The following is a 6,248-nucleotide window of genomic DNA, read 5'->3' on the forward strand; positions in this document are numbered from 1 at the left end:
AAAATCAGGCACCAAACCCGGAAGACAAGATAGGCAGATATGCGCCGTAAATTTAAAAGTGTTCTTATCTCCTAGCCTGGAAGTCCCCCCCTTGGCTTAGCGCTATTGGGTGAACAATCTTCCCAGATTCGCCTATTTCCTTTTTTTTTATAAAACTCTTCTAAAGCCCATTGCCATTAATTAACATCTACTATATATATTTCTACTATATAGCCCATTGCCATTAATTAACATCTAAATAGATACCATATTCCTCTGTAATTATAACATGAAAATGTCTTCAATGAACAAAATAGATTAGTGTTTTGGCAAATGCCTATGAAGGAGTGGCCTCAAGGTCATCAAAGGTTTTCAGCAGCAGCAGCAGGGGGGCCAGGCGGGCTCAGTGTTTGGGGACAGACGGATTTGAATATCTACAATCTGTGTATTCCTTTGATTTCTTCTTTTAGTACCTGGTTCAAGGAGCTCTGGTAGTGGTTACGAATCGGGCTGCGAACCTCAGGGTCCACAGTTAGAAACTACCAGCTGTTCCGCGGGAGAAAGATGAGGTGTTCTGCTCCTGTAAAGATTTCCAGCCTCGGAAACCCTGTACAGGGTCGCTATGAGTTGGAACCGACTCCGCGGCACATAACAACAACAACAATCCATCTGGTGATGCTGGACAGTTGTCTTCTCCTTAAAGTCTTCTGATTCGATTTTGATTTCATACATTGCCCCACAGCCTCCTAAAATGTCAGTAACTTTGATAGTTGTTGCTCGAGGAAATTTTCTTTGAGAGTTTGGGTCACTTTGAGCTCTCCCTCAGTCGAGGAGGCAAACATCCGATGAACATGATGGAGAATAGGTAGCCCGCGGATCTCAAGGAGCAGAGGCGCTGCCGTGGCCCGGCCCCACGGTGCCATGCAGGCTGACGTGGCTGCTGACCGAGATCACAGTGTTGCTTGAAAGGCGTGGAAACAGCGACCACCTATTTCCTTTTGATGGTTGTGTTCTTATTTTAAAATTTCTACTTCTCAAATAGGTTTCCCTTCCACCTCTCCTAACACACCTCAGGTGAATGGACTCCTGTCATTGTATTAGCCAACAATCTATGCCCGGTAAATTAGCATATTCCTAGACCCTTTGTTTCCATATTCCTGAAGATGATCCAGCTTGAGAATTATTTCTCACAATATTAGGACATGTTATCAGGAAGGACCAGTCCCTATACAAAAACATCATGCTTGGTAAAGTGGAGGGTCAACATAAAAGAGGATGACCCCTAAAGAGATGGGTTAATACAATAACATCAGCAGTGGGCTCCAGTATAAAAATTTGAGGATGACACAGGGCTAGGCAGGGTTTTGTTCTATCATGAGTAGGATTACTGTGAGTTCTGAACCTATTCGACACCACCTAACCGTAGTAGAAGACCGTATTTGCACTAGGATTCACTCTGTGCTGTATATAGTTCTAGGGGTTTTGATAAGTACACTGTGCCATGTGTTTTTCATTGCTATAGTATGCATAACAGTTTCTGTGCCCTAAAACTGCTCTGTGTTGCACGTATTCATTCCTCTCCACCTTACTCTGAACCCCTGCCAACCATTGATCATTTTACCATCTCTCTAGTTTTCCAAAGAGCTCTGGTGTTGCAGAGGTTAAGCACTTGACTGATAACGAAAAGGTGGGTCATGCAAACCCACTAGCTGCTCTGCAAGAGAAAATGTGACACTTTGCATAAGTCTTCACTTTAAAAGAATCTGAAATACATTAAGTACCATTGCATTTGAGTTAAAATTGATGACAGATTTAACTGTATTTTGGGGTCCCTTTTGTAGTCCTGGGGGTGTAGTTCTGGAAAACCTATGTGGCAGTTGTACTCTAACAGGTTCATATAGGGTCATTATGAATCAGAAACAACTCAATTATAACTGGTTTGGACTTTTGTAATCCAAATTTAGTTTTAGTTCTTTACTTTTAGCTCTTATATGATTTTAAACATAGAGTGTATTTTTGCATGCATATATGTTTGTAGACATAAATATATATGTGTGAAATGTGTGTCTATGTGTCAGTACCTTTAAATCTTTTAGAATGTATTACAGTACATGAAGTAGACCACCTTTTGCCTATATACAGAAATACATATCCGTTTCCTTCAGCACCTTTTTAAAAATAATTTTTATTCCACTAATTTGTATACTACCTTGACCACATTTAAAATTTTTTTCTTTACTTCTTTTTCCCCTCCATTTTCTAGTTTGCTTCATTGTCCTGTCAGTCTATCCTGCCACACATATTATATTGTTTAATAATGCATATTAATGTCAGGTAGCACAAAATCTGCCTTCTTTTTAAAACTTGATTACAACAATTTTATACCAAGCTTTTTATAGATAAGGTAAGATGCTATTTGTAGATAAAAATCAATGAAAAGGGACCCCAAATTATAGTTAAATCTGCAATCAATTTTAACACCTATGCAACAATGCTTAATGTATTTCAGATTCTTCTTTTAAAGTGAAGACTTATTTCACATCCTCCTATTCACATTTTGTTACTACCATGGAACTTGTGCTCAGATCTTGTATAATTTTTGTAGTTTCATTCATTACCAACTTTCTCTTTTTAGGAATTAATTACTAACTTTATAAAATACTTTCATTTTTTATTTTTCTGGATCATATCAGATCTTTCTTAGTGAAATATGTATATATTTTAATTGATCCACTGTTATAAAGTAAATTTCAACTCACAGTTTCCCGATAGGACAGAGGACAACTGCTCTATTGAGTCCTAGAGGTAAATCCTTATGGTAGACTACTTCGTATTTCTCCCTCCGAGCGGCTGACAGGTTCCAACTACTGACATTTTGGCTAGCAGCCCAACATTAAATCCACTTCTTTACTTTCAAGATATGTTGTTGTTGATATTGTTGTTAATCGCTGTAGAATAAGTTCCAACTCATAGTGACCCGTTTTATGGTTTCTGGGGACCGGCTGATGAGTTTGAACCACCGATTTTATGGTCCTGCGCTTATCCTATAGGGCCATACCAGGGCTGCATACAAGATATAATTCATGCCAGATCTTCTTGGAACATATTTATTATGTAAATTGAGATGTGTGAAGCCACAGTGGGTCATGAAGTGTTGTGTGCCATGGAATCAGTTCTAACTCACAGTAACACTGTATAGGGTTTCTGAGGAGTGGCTCATGAGTTTGATTGATCCTCCCATCTTGTTAGCAGGCCGGTGCTTATCCCACATGTTCTAATTGACTTCCATGGTAAAAGACACTTCCTATGATTCCTTGTGGCATTTATTAACTTTAGTCACTTTGCTTCTGCATTTTGCCAACTTCTTCAAGCATGTATTTTAATTCCTGGAAGTTAGGAAATCATAATATGTATTCCTTCTAGAAGCATGTATAGTCAAAAGGTTAATGCACTGTCTAATATTGTCCTTTCAGGATCAAGCCTGTAAATATTACAATGTGAAGCACTCAGAAATCACTGTCTTCCACCAAGGAGCTTAAACTGCTCTTTGACATACAACTCTTTGCATAGTCTGACTACCTTGTTATGTTCCAGTTGATACATTAATCAGTTAGAGGACAGACACATGTTTTATTATAAGAGCAAACAGAGTGCATCTGCTCTAGGGATCAGAGGGAGAGAAAGATACAAGATTTGACAGCTCTAGACTTCTAAAAACACACTGGCCTGAAATGAAAATTTTTGTGAGCTAGAGCAGTTAGTGTTGTGACAATCAGTTTGCATCTAAATAACAGAATCTCCACCAGAGATTGCTCATGGGAAAAAAAAAAAAATTGACATTTTAATAAGATTCTTGTAGGTTTGCATTGGTCCAACCAATAAGCAGAATAGCAAAAGCCAGATCAAGATATGAAACTTTGTCTTTACGTTGTGTTGAGGGAATATCAATTATGTAGGAAAGAAATTAAAACGTCAGGCTTTGATAATATAGCATTAAGTGATAAACTGAACTGCCAAGACAGCGAAGCTATTACATTAACGGTATTGTGTATTACTATGACTTGTGTTTACTTCTGTGCAACACACATTTTATTCTGCCTCTGCCTGCAAGTCTCTGGACTCTTAAAATGATTAAAAGCTGTAATTTTTCCTTAAATATATCTCCTCAGTCACTAATTACATTCTCTAGGCTCTTACATCCTCATCCATGTGAGCATTGCTTGCATTTTACAATGGAACTCTTGTCAGCTCAACAGTCTAGCTGTAATGGCCAGGCAAGGCCACACACTCTCAATGCTAAATCACATTACTGAATACTGTTTTCCTGGAACTTGTTTTATCGACCACTTGAGAAAGGTTTAATTGTAAAAGTGCTAAATGGGATTCCAAAGAATATGTCCCTTTTTCTTAAGCAAATGTAAAGCTGTTTCACTTAAAAGCATCTAAGAATTGTGGTGTGTGCATTTTACTAAGAGAATATACATAGATATCTCTCCAATCTTTAACAGCTTCCCACTATCTTAGGTGCCAATCCTATTGTCTAGTGTCCACATTCACGTACTGAAAGGCTCCAAATTTATTTTTAATCACTCTGAGTTCCTGTTTTTCTCAATAGAATATCATTTAATTTTAAAATCTAAAGGTCAAAGGGTTACCTACAATCCCTCTCTATGACCAAACCTGTTTATTCCATAAATAAGCTAGATGGTCCCAGGAAATAAGTTACTGCTTAGGTATTACAAGTTAGAAGACAGACTATCTCCTAGGTATTACATCATGGGATTTCAGATGTGGTATTTTAGAATTAGCACTGGATTGCGAACCACAAGGTCAGCAGTACAAACCCACCAGCTGCTCCTCAGAAACCCTATAGAGGGTTGTTATGAGTCAGAACAGACTCCACTACACTTACCCACAACAACAGCATCATGAGTAGTAAGTTATTCAGAGCATAACCACATGCAATTTTAAATAAAAGGAACCCTGGTGGCATAGTGGGTTACTTGTTGGACTGCTAGCTACAAGGTCAGCAGTTTGATCCCACCAAGCAGCCCATGGGAGAAATATGTGGCTTTTCAGTTCCATAAAGATTTACAGCCTCAGAAACCCAATACAAAGTCATAATGAATCAGCACCGACTCCCAGGCAGCCATTTATCCACTGAGAGCATTTTAGAATTTTCTATCTAATTCTTCATCTTTGTTTATAGAGAGAATATAGTTTAGTGTTGCTAAAAGATGATGTTATAGATGAGCACAATTAAGTGTTTTAGAATAGTCATTCTCTGCAGTGTTGTCCATAGCTTGACAGGATCCACACAGTCAAAAGCTTTTGTGTAGGCAATAAAGCACGGGGAAACAGTGACTGTGTTTTCCCCCAAATCGTGTCATAAATCCATACCCCTATGTTTGTAGATGAATCTGATTTGGAAATAGAATTTTCGTTGCTATGCTAATGAAGTCAGATCAATATAAAGTATATCTTAAACCAATCGCTTTTGAGATATAAAAGGCTTAGAGTAGGCACCGAAGCAAGGAAGAACAAACGGATCAAGACTGATGTCAGGTGAAGATCAGCAAGAAACTTAGGACAAGAAACACAAAAAGACTATGATTTTCCCCTCGTACAGACCGAGAGATCCTTCACCTAGATCTGGTACCCTGAATTTGTATTTCATCTCTCCTAAATAGTGAAGAAATAGATTTCTGCACATTAAGGCCACCCACTTACAGTATTTCTGTTATAGAAACACTATATAACTAAGACAATTGGTATATGCAAATTTTTTAGATTAATTCAATGTCATGATAATATACTTTAAATATAAGACAATTAGCTGTCATTCATTTCTAAACCAGGGAATAGACTGTGTTGACAGGTAACTGAAGAGTACATCCTTACATGCCATTAATGATAAAGTTAGTATTCATTCTGTTATACCTGTGTCGACTTGTGTGGAAGAGCTGAGATATGTGAAGATGCGAGTGTATTTTAAATATTTATACAGAAACTCTTTGGGGACAAAATGGAATCAATAGACTAAATGTTAGTTGTAGTTCATATGTCATCACTTTTGGACATTTATAGAATAAAAAATAATTAAAAAATGGTTGCAAGTACTACACTGACAGAGAACTTACAATGGTTCAAGACGGATTCAGAAGAGGACATGGAATGAGGGATATTATTGCTGATATCAGATGAATCTTGATTAAAAGCAGAGACTAACAAAAAGAAGTTTACCTGTGCTTTATTTACAATGCAAAGAC

At 37.6% G+C, this 6,248-nt stretch overlaps 1 pseudogene; it reads right to left on the reverse strand.

Moving 5' to 3' along the window:
• Positions 1-341: 341 nt before the first annotated feature.
• LOC102822599 lies at positions 342-902 on the reverse strand (annotated as a pseudogene).
• Positions 903-6,248: the final 5,346 nt, after the last annotated feature.

This window comes from Chrysochloris asiatica, unplaced genomic scaffold (assembly GCF_000296735.1).
Source record: "Chrysochloris asiatica unplaced genomic scaffold, ChrAsi1.0 scaffold00123, whole genome shotgun sequence".
NCBI lineage: Eukaryota > Metazoa > Chordata > Mammalia > Afrosoricida > Chrysochloridae > Chrysochloris > Chrysochloris asiatica.